The sequence below is a fragment of the Rhinatrema bivittatum genome, chromosome 4 (genome assembly GCF_901001135.1).
Source record: "Rhinatrema bivittatum chromosome 4, aRhiBiv1.1, whole genome shotgun sequence".
NCBI classification, from domain to species: domain Eukaryota; kingdom Metazoa; phylum Chordata; class Amphibia; order Gymnophiona; family Rhinatrematidae; genus Rhinatrema; species Rhinatrema bivittatum.
The window spans coordinates 394,434,734-394,447,624 of record NC_042618.1 but is presented as its reverse complement, the minus strand read 5'-3'; the positions used below and the strand labels follow the sequence as shown (position 1 = coordinate 394,447,624).

Here is a 12,891-nt window from a genome sequence, read left to right as displayed (position 1 = left end):
GGCCCCCGTGTAAAGCTGACCATGCTGTCTGCTGTTCTTCATCCATGTTTTTTCAACTTGTGTGTGTATCTTTTAATGGACAGGAGCGTTAAGCACGCAAGTTGAAAAATGACGTGATCAGGCATAGAAGGCATTCCACAGTACACATACTATAAAGAAAACCTAAAAAAAAAAAAAAGGAAGTGAAATTTAGATGCATTTAAAGATTGAAATTTGGACCATTTAATAGTATATGATAAATGTATATGATGCTCAGGGTAGAATCTAGAGTCATATTAGAAAATATCTTTACATGGAAAGTTTGATGGATGCATGGAATGTCCTCCAGCTGGAAGCAGTGGAGAGAAGAAGATGTGGAATACGCACAAAGGATCCTTAGCTGCAGAGGAGTGAAGTTGAAGTCAGAGATCGACTGGAGCTATGACTGACACTAGGAGGATTGCAGGGCCCAGGACGAATTAGCCCGAGTAATGTTATCTGCAGCTGTGCCAGGAAATTATAGTGCCAGGGACGGGACTGCTACAGTCTCATGGGGTTCCCCAATGTGCGGAGCATAGGATGGTCACCCCTACCCCCAAGTTCTCTCCTAACTGAAGCATATGGCAAAACAACAGGAATGAAATTGGACAAACCAGATCTGCTGTCATATTTTGTATTTCTATATTGTGTTGCCAATTTGGTAGTTTTATTTCTTTGATTTATTTGCCATTCCCCAAAGGCCCTTAGTGAATTTACATCACACAGACATAAAATGCATCATTGCCTGTAATCTAAGCTAGAAAAAACATTACAGATGATGATCCACTTGGTCACTCGAGCAGGAAGGAAAGGTCAGTCTGCTACCAACTGATTCACAGAAGAGCAGTGACAAAGGAAAAGATGCCTAGATGGTAATTTACTGCCATAGGCAGAGGGGAAACCATGGCTGCTTACAGAGAGATGTGAGCAGCAGATCATGTTGGAAAAAGAAAAGGAAAGAGAAGTGAAATACAACCTGCTTACAATGTGTATTTTTCATGAGAAGATTTTATAGAACTATACAAAGTAAAGGATAGTTATCCAGACATACTACCTACTTCCTGCTGACTCTTTTCTCCTATTAGATTAAATGGTATCGGCGGTGTATGTTCATGCTCAGCTAATGAAGTGAGCGCTTTACAAGACGGAGCTTCTATTCATATCTGAGGTGCAATTTTAGCAGCTCTAAACGGGATTGGGAACACCTTATGCCTCAAGTGTGAAGTCAAGCCCCAAGGATCTAGAATTACTGGGTTGGTTTGTGCCCATGTCTATAGGCCTCTTGAGAGCCACTAGAACTGATTACCAATGGCACTTTGGATGCTTATGCCACATAGGTTTGCTATTCGTAAAGGATAGTGTGCCGGGGGGAGGGGGGGGGTGTGCAGATATAATTTCAGGGAGTTGAATTAAGAACATAAGAAATTGCCATGCTGGGTCAGACCAAGGGTCCATCAAGCCCAGCATCCTGTTTCCAACAGAGGCCAAACCAGGCCACAAGAACCTGGCAATTACCCAAACACTAAGAAGATCCCATGCTACTGATGCAATTAATAGCAGTAGCTATTAATTAGGTTGCATCTGTTCTTCTCTCTCTGTCCCCTTCCCCAGCGCACACACCATTATCATCATCCTGCTCAATCTTTCTGTAAACAAGGTAAAGTAGAAAAGAATAATTAATTGGGAGCGGAGGTTCAGCCAATGAAATTTCCCAGTTCTGTCCTGTATGTTTGTCTTGATTACATTGTAAGCTCTACTGAGCAAGGACTGTCTGATTTTGTACAGTGCTGAGTAGGTAGTGAAAAGTAGTGGTAGTAGTACTTCTAGTAGCTCAGCTGCCAGCACCTTAGCACTGATTGAAGTAGAATTGCTGGGTTGAGTCTTTTTGTCCTCATTTCTTGCAGGTACAAATTTAGGGGCTTATTCACTAAGCTGTGGTATTTTTTTTTCCTCTGGGGAAAAATGCTGTGGGAATCTCAAAGCAGCAGTAAATAACCCTGCCGCTTTGAAGTGAAGTGAAGCGAGCTATTCCCCAACACCCTCACACAGTGGAGGCCCCGGGACTGTGGGGCCACCTTGGCTTAAAGGGACTGACAGCCCCTTTAAGCCCCCCACCCAAAAGTTGCCAAATAACCTGGGGTCTCCACAAACCTCCTGTCTTAAACCTCCCCCCCCCCCCCCCCCAACGTCTCTGGAAGCTGCCATATAAAAAAAAATAGAGTAACATTTAAGCATTTCCCCCCTTCCCCTCCACTCCTCCCCTGCAATACAACATTCTGGCCCTTGGAGGCTCGGATGTCCACCCTAGCGCACCCTCTGGACCCCTCCTTTACTCACATTGTAAACCTTGGAAGTCCAGTGGGAGCCCAGAATGCCTCCTAGGCTTTGGGCTGGGTGGTGGCCATTTTTCAATAGCCACCAGGGCTCATATTATAGGTAAGGGGTGATCTAGAGGGTGGGGAGTCCCCAGCTCCTGGCAGCGGGACTCCCCACCCCCTGGAGGGCAGGGGGCAGGGCCGGTGCTGGCCTTAAAAATGTTTTAAATTTAACTTTTTTTTTTTTTTAATACATCCGGCTCCAGTAGGAGAATAGGGTGGGATATAGGATCCGGGTTTTTGACAACGTTTGAGGGAGAGGGCTCACTCAGAGCAATGACCCCGGGAGCATCCAGATGTGCACTAGCATCCTGATGCACTTGGGGGAAGTTAGCTACAACTCAAATGATTTTTTAAGCAAGCCATGTTATTTTATTGAGATGATTTTAGCATATATGTGCACTCTATAATCAACTTATTATATACACGTGGTGCCGAGGCTGAAATAACAAGAGATATTTCTAATTCCTCACGTTATCCCCGAGTTAAGTCATTTACCACACAATAAACAGTATTTATTGCGATGTAAATGGCCTAATACAATTTGTGATTGAGCCTGTTAGTCTATAAATCTTCTGGAGGTAGGAAAATGTCTAGAGTTCCTGGATGTAATGCACTTTGAAGTGTCACAAAATGCAGAATATAAATACAAAAATTATTATTATTACACCACAGAAAATTCCAGAGTCTGAGAGTTGATTTGGACTTCAAGAAAGGGCAATACTTTATTCTCTAAAGCAATCTAGAATTTCAGACCTATTAGTAAAGATTTGTAACCTATCATTAAAATTATCCATTGTACCTGAAGACTAAAGGATAGCAAATGTAACCCCAATATTTAAAAAGGGCTCCAGGGGCGATCCAGGAAACTACAGACTGGTTAGCCTGACTTCAGTGCCAGGAAAAATAGTGGAAAGTGTTCTAAATATCAAAATCACAGAACATATAGAAAGACATGGTTTAATGGAATAAAGTCAGCATGGCTTTACCCAAGGCAAGTCTTGTCTCACAAATCTGCTTCACTTTTCTGAAGGGGTTAATAAACATGTGGATAAAGGTGAACCGGTAGATGTAGTGTACTTGGATTTTCAGAAGGCGTTTGACAAAGTTCCTCATGAGAGGCTTCTAGGAAAAGTAAAAAGTCATGGGATAGGTGGTAATGTCCTTTCGTGGATTACAAACTGGCTAAAAGACAGGAAACAGAGAGTAGGATTGAATGGGCAATTTTCCCAGTGGAAGGGAGTGGGCAGTGGAGTGCCTCAGGAATCTGTATTGGGACCCTTACTTTTCAATATATTTATAAATGATCTGGAAAGAAATACGACGAGTGAGGTAATCAAATTTGCAGATGATTCAAAATTGTTCAGAGTAGTTAAATCACAAACAGATTGTGATAAATTGCAGGAAGACCTTGTGAGACTGGAAAATTGGGCATCCAAATGGCAGATGAAATTTAATGTGGATATGTGCAAGGTGATGCATATAAGGGAAAAATAACCCAGGTTATAGTTGTTGTGGGAGTCTCAGTTTAGCGGACCCTTGGGCCGACCTGCTGGAGACTAGGAAGAGATGGACAATGTCTCTGATGAACAGCGGGCTGGGAGGCAGATGTTCAGGCGGGACGTAGATGCTCTTCACCCTGGAAGCTGGTGCTCCCCCGGGAGGAGCCCGTAGGAGCCCAACCGCTGGGACCTAGGTGGCTTCACCCTTGGAAGCCGAAGCCCCCCGGGAGGAGCCCGTAGGGGCCTGGCCGCTGGGACTTAGGAGGGTTGTGGATCGGGACAGGTAACTGGAACCAGACTAGGACAGTAGAGATACTATAACTGGGTACGGGTTCTGGAACCAGGCAGGAACTATAGCAGGACTCGGGTACTGGAACCAAGCAGGAACTGTAGCAAGACTCGGGTATTGGAACCAGACAGGAACTGTAGCAAGACTCGGGTATTGGAACCGGGCAGGAACCAAGCAGGTACTGTAGCAAGCAGGCAGGAACCAAGCAGGTACTGTAGCAGGAACTGAGTGACATAGCTAAGCAGGTCACTCCGGGGCGCAATGCAACAGGAAACCAGAATGCTAACCCATTGCAAGGCAAAGGTTGGATGGCTGCGGCCAGCTTATCAAGGCCGCGGCACTGGCGGGAAACTGGCTACAAAGGCGCCCAAGTGGCGCACGCGCGTGCCTAGGGGCAGGGTGTCCACCGGAACCTTCACGGCGGCGCTGCCCCAATGGGGATGCCGCCAAACAGGCCGCAAGCTAGGACTCCGGAGGCGGGAGCAAGTCCGGGAATCAAGAGGTAAGGGCCTGGCCACTGTGTTCGCGGCCAGGACCACAACAGTAGTTACACAGTGTTGGGTTCCATATTAGGTGCTACCACCCAAGAAAGAGATCTAGGTGTCATAGTGGATAACACATTGAAATCGTCGGTACAGTGTGCTGCAGCAGTCAATAAAACTAACAGAATGTTGGGAATTATTAGAAAGGGAATGGTGAATAAAACAGAAAATGTCATAATGCTCCTGTATCGCTCCATGGTGAGACCGCACCTTGAATACTGTGTACAATTCTGGTCACCGCATCTCAAGAAAGATATGGTTGCGATGGAGAAAGTACAGAGAAGGGCAACCAAAATGATAAGGGGAATGGAACAGCTTCCCTATGAGGAAAGACTAAAGAGGTTAGGACTTTTCAGCTTGGAGAAGAGACAGCTGAGGGGGGATATGATAGATGTGTTTAAAATTATGAGAGGTCTAGAACGGGTAGATGTGAATCGGTTATTTACTCTTTCAGATAATAGAAAGACTAGGGGGCCACTCCATGAAGTTAGCATGGGGCACATTTAAAACAAATCGGAGAAAGTTCTTTTTCACTCAACGCACAATTAAACTCTGGAATTTCTTGCCAGAGGATGTGGTTAGTGCAGTTAATATAGCTGTGTTTAAAAAAGGATTGGATAAGTTCTTGGAGGAGAAGTCCATTACCTGCTATTAATTAAGTTGACTTAGAAAATAGCCACTGCTATTACTAGCAACAGTAGCATGGAATAGACTTAGTTTTTGGGTACTTGCCAGGTTCTTATGGCCTGGATTGGCCACTGTTGGAAACAGGATGCTGGGTTTGTTGGACCCTTGGTCTGACCCAGTATGGCATGTTCTTATGTTCTTATGATGTCCTTGACATGGCCAGTTTTAAACTTAACCTATCGGAATGGGTGGGGAAAGAAGAAGACCCGAAAGCACCCAAAATCTCTTTAGCTAAACCCTGTTCATGATGCTTCAGTGCTTGACTGTTTGATTTTTCTGAATCCCCTATCTTCTGCTCTCCTTCCTAGGAGAGCCAAGGAACACATCAGTGCCTTCCAGCACAATTAATGACTACCTGACAACTGAATGGGTGGGCGAGCTGAGGTCCACCCCTAATAATAGAAATCAGAGAAATAATGAAGCTGCAGTGCTGGAACCTGTAATCCGGCGTGTTTTTCAGGTGTCCCCCTTGTCACAGCATCACCTAAAATTCACACCACTGCCACTATTGAACGCCTTTGGCTAGTATAGCTGCAGACAAAAATCTGGCTGATGAATTTTTATCAGCCCATGTATGGGCAATAAAGAAACATCCACAAATAATTTAAAGGTTCTGTGTTCTAAATAATTTAGCCATAGCCACGGCATGGAAGAAGGCCCTTTGCAGTCGGGACAACAAAGGGTTAATGATATATTAAAACATTTACCTTAAATAACCTGGTTATAATTTTTTTCAGAACATTGCACGAGACACATGTTTACTATAAAAGAGTAACTCGCCCTGGAAAGTATGCTCAGATTTGGTCAAGTACCAAGAAGGATCAGAGTTCTAGGAGAATAATTAGTGTCCTTAAACCATCCTGTTTTGATTAGTGTTGCTTTACCAGTTATTCCTAGCACACAGAGAGAGAGAGAGAGAGAGACAATCCGGTTTAAAGGGATTTTGTTTCTGCTATAACTTCCTTGGGGGATTATTGATTTGGGGGGAGAAAAAAAAAAAGCGATTGATTTACATGGAAATGAGCTACACAGACTGGCCAGTGACTGTTCTAGCTGTCCCATTGCAATGCCTCTGACTTGCTGACATCACTGCTTCATTAGCATGCAGAGGAGGAGAGCACTGCAACAGCAACGACTTGGGGCTCCGCCACCAAGCTGGCAATTATACTCCGTAGGCTGAATATTTCCTTCTTTAAATGCCTTGTTCGTGGACAGCAAATTGGACACAAGTCTTGCTGCGTTTCGGGGTCATTTAGTAAAGCCCGGCAGTGGGGGGGTAAGGGGACCCTGCTGGGCTGGATTCATTCGGATTACTGGAAGCCGATATGGTAGGAAGAGATGGGGGGAAAAGCCCTCGGAGTTGTGAGCGAGGCAGTTTCAGGTCCAAACAGAGAGCAGGCATCACGTTTGTCCAACTGATGGTTTCACCGTAGACTTCCTTCCAGGCAAACAGTTGTGCTTGATGTGTATGCGCGTCCGTTAAAAGGCTCTTTGACAAAAGCCCACTGCTCTTTCCAAGCAACTAGTTAAATGTCTATCTCCAGACACACACAGCGAGAGAGGGAGGAAAACCCGATGCTTGATTACGCCGCAGTGGTGTTGGTACTTCTGGAGGAAGCATGTGAAAAGCGCAGTAACTGGAGGAAGTGAAAGGGCTTGAAGGATCTAACAGACTTGTTCTCCAACTGGCCGCTTCCTCGTTGCTGGAAATAGGTAAGAAATAAACTCCCCTTCCCCCTCAACTGGCAACATTTAAGTGAGAGTGTATTTTTCTTTTTACACATGCAAATGGCCAATAAAAGGGGAGAATGGACGGGCATTTTTGTGGGAACCTGGAGTGACTATACATTAGCTTGCTGACATGCTGTTGTTAACTCCTGACCTTTACTAGGTTTTAGATGCACATGCTTTTTGCTGTATTTTTAATTATGCTAATTTTTAAATGAAGCTGTAGCAATGAATGTTTTAAATTCTAAAGGGAGGGAATATGATTTTTTTTCTCACTCAAAATAATTTAGAAAGTAGGAGAGCAAGCCCAAGAATGTCTTGTGCAGTTTAAGATTTGAAGGGCAGAAATAGTATTTTCCTATGTTAAATACAGTGAGTAACTGACTCTTCTACAGATCAAATGAATACTGATTATAGCAATATATATAACACAATGTATGTCATAAAGACAAAAATGGAATAGGGCTATAAAAATGAAATCACGTTTAACAATATGAAAATACTTTTTCAGATATTTCAGGAGAAAATCATATTAAAAATCTACAGGCTTTGTTACAGTGCAGCATCTTGTACACGAGTTGACAGATTTAAAAACAGTGGGTTGGATGCTTGTTATAATTTAGTTTACTCCTTTAATTTTCTGTCTTCATGGAAAATATTTTAACATCACTTTGCACAGCCATTTATAACATAGACATGACCTGTGACCGTTTAAAGATTTTAATCTAGTTACTCTGTTTTGTTGGAAGTCATGTTGCTTTAGCTGGGCTAAAGAACGCTAGATTGAACCTTTTATGAACCAGTTGAACAGAATAATTATTTCCACCAGATGCAGTGTTATCCTATTAGTTTCAGCTCTGTTCTGGTGTAGCTTTTGCACACTTTTTACTTTGTATTCAGCATTCAGTGTGAATGTTTCCAAAATCCAGACGTTGGGGATCAGTGTATTCCCTTTTACAGTGTGAGAATATATGCTTGTATAGCAAACATCATTGGATACAATACAGTGTTACGGGGTTGTGGTGTTTTCACGATTTGGGATATTTTTCTTGTAGCATATTTTAGATATCACAGGCCATTTCTGTTGCATTGTACTTAACTCAGTGAAGCAGCTTTGCTTGTAGGCTATATTTGTTGGTGTTATCTGGAAATACACAAAAAGCTATTCTACTGATGATTGCTTTCACAGATGGGTCAGCCTTAGCAGTCCCTAAGGGGCACCAAGTGAGTCACAACTTTGAAATAATTACCATAGTTGAAACATTTTTAACAATACTACAGCTCTGAATGTCTGAAAACCTTTTGTAGATTTATCTGAAATGCCCACATTTACAGACAGAGAAGAAGCAGGGTACTGTGTTTAAAAAGCACTTTGATTGATTTTGTTACTGGACAATTCGTGGATAGCTGCAAGAAAGATCTTTTGGAGAAAAGTAACCATAACCAACGGAAGGAATGAGAACAGAATAAAAATAATTTAGAAGGGTAAAGCCACCAAGGATTTGACATTAATCTAAAGTAGTCTGCGCATATAAAGGCTAGTCTTAAATATTGTTTTTAGACTGAACATGGGAATAATGTTAAAATAACTGGATCACTGTAAGATCAGTGAACAAAAATGTCTCTAGAGATACTGGATTTGTCTTGAGCTTCTCTCTGTACTGATACATTTGAATATCCACTTTCAATTTTCCTACCATTCCTAAGGACCCAGTATTTCTAGAAGAACTGTCTCACTTCTGTTCAGTTTATTAAAGGAAAACAATAATGAATTTAGCATGTACACAGTGTGCAAACAATTATATGCTCCAATTCAAAGATCAAATGATAACCTGCATGTAATGGAAGGCACACCCATGTTTATGCAACCGGCAGTGCTCCTGGCCTTGGATAGAATTAAAATCATAGTCAGCATTCAGTAAAGAATTTCCCATTAAGCAAGTCTGATCGCTCCCTGTGGCTCTTAGTTTTGGGACATCTGCCCAACTATGTCTTTCTTGGAGTTTGGGGTTTGTTTGTTTTTTTTTTTGTTGTTTTTTAAAAAAAATTTTGACCCAGCTTCCAACTCAGTGGGAACTAGGGTTGCAGCCTGGTACCAGGAGCCTTCATTTGCAACTACCTGAGGATTTTTCCCTTAGTTTATATTCCCACAATCCTTCTCTCTCCATTATACCTAGGCTGGTCACTGCAGTCATGCGCCCTGAATCTGGCCATTAGGAGTCACGGTTAAGTAATGACCACAACTCCCTCTCTTCCTCCCCCTTCCGGGGACTGTGAGCTGCCTTTGTAGCATCTTCAGCCCGATTCAGAGAGTAGAAGAAACACTACTTACGGTTCAAACCAGGACCCTTCCACCTGGCACTGCCACAAAGCCATCAGGCTGGGTCCATTGTAGCTAGCATGAATTCCAGGAGAGGGGTTTCTAGGTATTGTGGGTCTCTGACCAAAAGTAAGACAAAAAAAATCTCTGTTCTTTAAGGATACACATTGTGAGTTCACTATTTTAAAGGTGTCTTTCTCCCACTGTGTGTCACCTTAGATAATTTTCATAGTATCTGTCTGTTTTCTGTTTATCTGTCCTCGCACTTTATCATCAGATATGTAGAAATGCGATGTGCCCTATACTGAAGGGAAGAGGAATAGAGGCACTCAGGCACAACGGAGAAGGAAGGGCTCCTTCAGCCATCAAGTACCCGTGGCCGTACATACTAGTTTTAGTCTATGCAGTGTTTGAAAACTTGTATGGTAAGATTTCTTTTACATTTTAAAATATTACCGGACTTATTTTTTTTTTTAAATAGTTTTTCTTTAAAGATGAATTTACTAGCGCGTAGCCAGATGGACCCAGAACCAGTGGGTTATGTGCTTTTCTGCTAGCAGATGGGAGACGGAGTCAGATTTCAAAGCTGACGTCACCCTAGATATACCCCTGCAGTGACCTCAGCTCCTCAGTATCTCTCCGTCTCCTAGCAGATGCGGACACTATCCCACACACTAACACAGTGTTGGAAAATTTCAGCAAGAAGACAAAATTTACCTTAAGAAGACAAGCCCCGCTCTCCAGGGTCCCTCCCCCAGTTGAGAATTCCTGAGGTGATTTTCAATATCCCTCAAAGGTGTGCCTTGGTCCAGTAGCTGGTAACCCCGGCGTCGATTTAGCCCCTAGAATGGCTGAAAGGCAGCAGGTGCACATCCGAGCACGGCGGTGAAGGTAAAGCCCTTTCCCCCCCACAGCTGGAGACGTCCTGGCACGCGATCGGTAAGCGCCGGGACCAGGTAAGCGGAAAACTTTAAACTAAGGTCTCCTGGGCTCGGAGTGCCATACCGATTTCGAATTTCACCTGGCGAGGTAAAAGGGAGCACCGATTAGGTTGAGCAGCTTTGGTTAGGCTAGGCCCCGGTCTGGTGCAGGGGGTCCTGACACGTGGAGACCCTCGGGGGGGGGGGGAAGGGGACATCTTACGCGCGGGGGCGTCGGCACCATCTTCCCTTCTCGTACGGTGGTATGCGCGGGGCAGACCGGTTGGTCAATGCGCCCAACTTGTGCGCCTTCAACGTAGCCGCGCGCACAGCTGCGTGCATAACTACACACACAGCCGCACTTAAAACTACACGCGCGCATTGTGCTCACGTGCAATACAGCGAGCATATTGAAGCACATTACCTGTGCGCCTAAACATAGAGGCAATGGCACCGGCGTCCAAGAAGCCCAGAAGGCACTCTCTTTGCACAGCCTGCCACATTAGAGCCACACAAGCTGAACTGGAGTCATGCCTGTGTCATCATTGTGAAGAAGCCCAGGGGGGACCAAAGCCTGGTCCCTCACTGTCTGAGGATGGGCACCCCAGAGCTGTGCAACTCCAAAATGGCTTTCCCACAAGAGGGGACCCAGGGACCTTCTCCTGGTTAGAATTTTTCCAGGGGCTGCAAGCCTTCATTCAGGCACAATCAGCCCCGGCTGCGGCCCAGGTTCAATCCCTACTGGAAGCACAAGATCCTTCTGGCCCTGCTCAGATGCCTCAAGATATGCCTCGCCTAACCAAGAATTTCCCTGACAGGGATCTGGACACCTCAGATGATGATGGTGGCTCTCTGGAAGAAGGAGAAATCCCTCCAGGCCTGGAACCATACAGAACCATGCTTCACTTCTTCCACAGGGATGAGTTATTAGCCCTTGTTTCCCAGACTCTGAAGACTCTGGGTATTCCAGGCACAGATCCTATGGTGGAATCAAAGAAGAACCCCATCTTGGTGTCTCTTCGTAAGGCCTCATGCTACTTTCCAATTATGGAAGCGATCCAGGAGCTGATTGACCTGGAGTGGGATGCTCCGGAGGCCAGCTTTAAAGGAGTTCGGGCCTTGAAAGCCTTGTACCTTCTGGAACCAGCGACCAAGGAACGCCTGTGTTTCCCGAAAGTGGACACCATGGTCTGTGCCGTCTGAAAGCAAACAACCATTCCCATTGAGGGAGGGGCTGCATTGAAGGATACTCAGGATAGACGATTAGAATCCATCCTTAAGCAGGCCTTCGACGCAACAGCAATGACACTGCAGATTGCTTCCTGCTACGCACTGGTGGCACATTCCTGCTTGCTCCTCTCGAGAGAGGCAAACAATTCCAGAACGTATACCAGTGAAACTATTGAACCTGCAGCAGCCTTCCTGATGAATGCAAGCTCAGATCTGGTGCACTTCTCAGCCAGAGGAGTAGCCTTGGTAGTGGCGGCCAGAAGACAGTTATGGTTGCAGAATTGGTCTGCTGACGAGACCTCTAAAGCGAATCTCACAAGAATGCCCTTTAAAGGGTCTCTCTTATTCGGAAGTGAATTGGAGAAGATAGCAAGTAGGGCGAATCTCCAGTGCCTCGGCTACCGGAGGATAGGGGTAAAAGATACCAGCTCCCCTCCCCGAGAAGATCTAGGGACAGAGGCTCTCAACGCTTTTGACCCTACAGGAACTCTGCATTCCAGGCATCTCGTCCCTCCGCAAGGTCCTAGCTCTTTCGGAACTGACAAACCAAGAGAGGAACAGGCCCGGGGGCAGGCTCCAGCCATGCCCTCCAATGAGAATGGGCCGACCCATCCACAAGAAGAGAAAATAGGGGGTCGACTTTCCCTCTTCTACCTATAATAGGTCGAGATCATGTTGGACAAATGGGTACTAAACATCATTCGAGAAAGTTACTCCCTGGAGTTCTGCAGCATCCCTCAGGAGAAATTTATGATATCACCCTGCCACTCACGAACCAAGAGACTGGCAGTGGAAGCCACGCTGACAAGACTACTCAGTCTGAAGGCTATAACTCCGGTTTCTACGCCCCAACAAAATACGGGGCGTTATTCCATCTATTTTATCGTCCCCAAAAAAGAAGGAACATTCCGACTCATCTTGTATCTCAAGAACGTCAACTGTCATCTGCGGATACTACACTTCTGCATGGAGACTCTCCACTCCATAATAATGGCAGTACAGCCAGGAGAGTTCCTAACCTCCCTGGACCTCTCCGAAGCCTACCTTCACATCCCAGTCCATCAAGATCACCAGCATTTCCTACACTTTGTGGTACTGGGACACCATTACCAGTCCGACCGCTACCCTTCAGACTAGCAAGCGCCCCCAGAACATTCTCCAAAATTATAGTGGTAGTGGCAACAACACTGAGGAAGGGATCTTGGTACACCCTTACTTGGACGACTGGCTGATCAGGGTGAAGTCTTCGGAAGAAAACCGACAGGTGACCAGCAGAGTCA

The 12,891-nt window shown here is 45.0% G+C and overlaps 1 protein-coding gene across 3 annotated transcripts in view; it reads left to right on the top strand.

Moving 5' to 3' along the window:
* PRICKLE2 (prickle planar cell polarity protein 2) overlaps nt 1–12,891 on the top strand; it is a 219,755-nt gene that overhangs the window by 75,729 nt on the left and 131,135 nt on the right. Inside the window, exons 1-2 of one of the 3 annotated variants that reach the window (XM_029601026.1) lie at nt 6,569–7,126; nt 9,739–9,886. The exons of 1 other annotated variant lie outside the window; for it this stretch is intronic. The gene's annotated coding sequence lies outside the window, so the exon portion shown is untranslated. Of the gene's footprint in view, nt 1–6,568; nt 7,127–9,738; nt 9,887–12,891 lie in introns of those variants that run through there. One more of the 3 variants, XM_029601028.1, reaches the window with a different exon arrangement.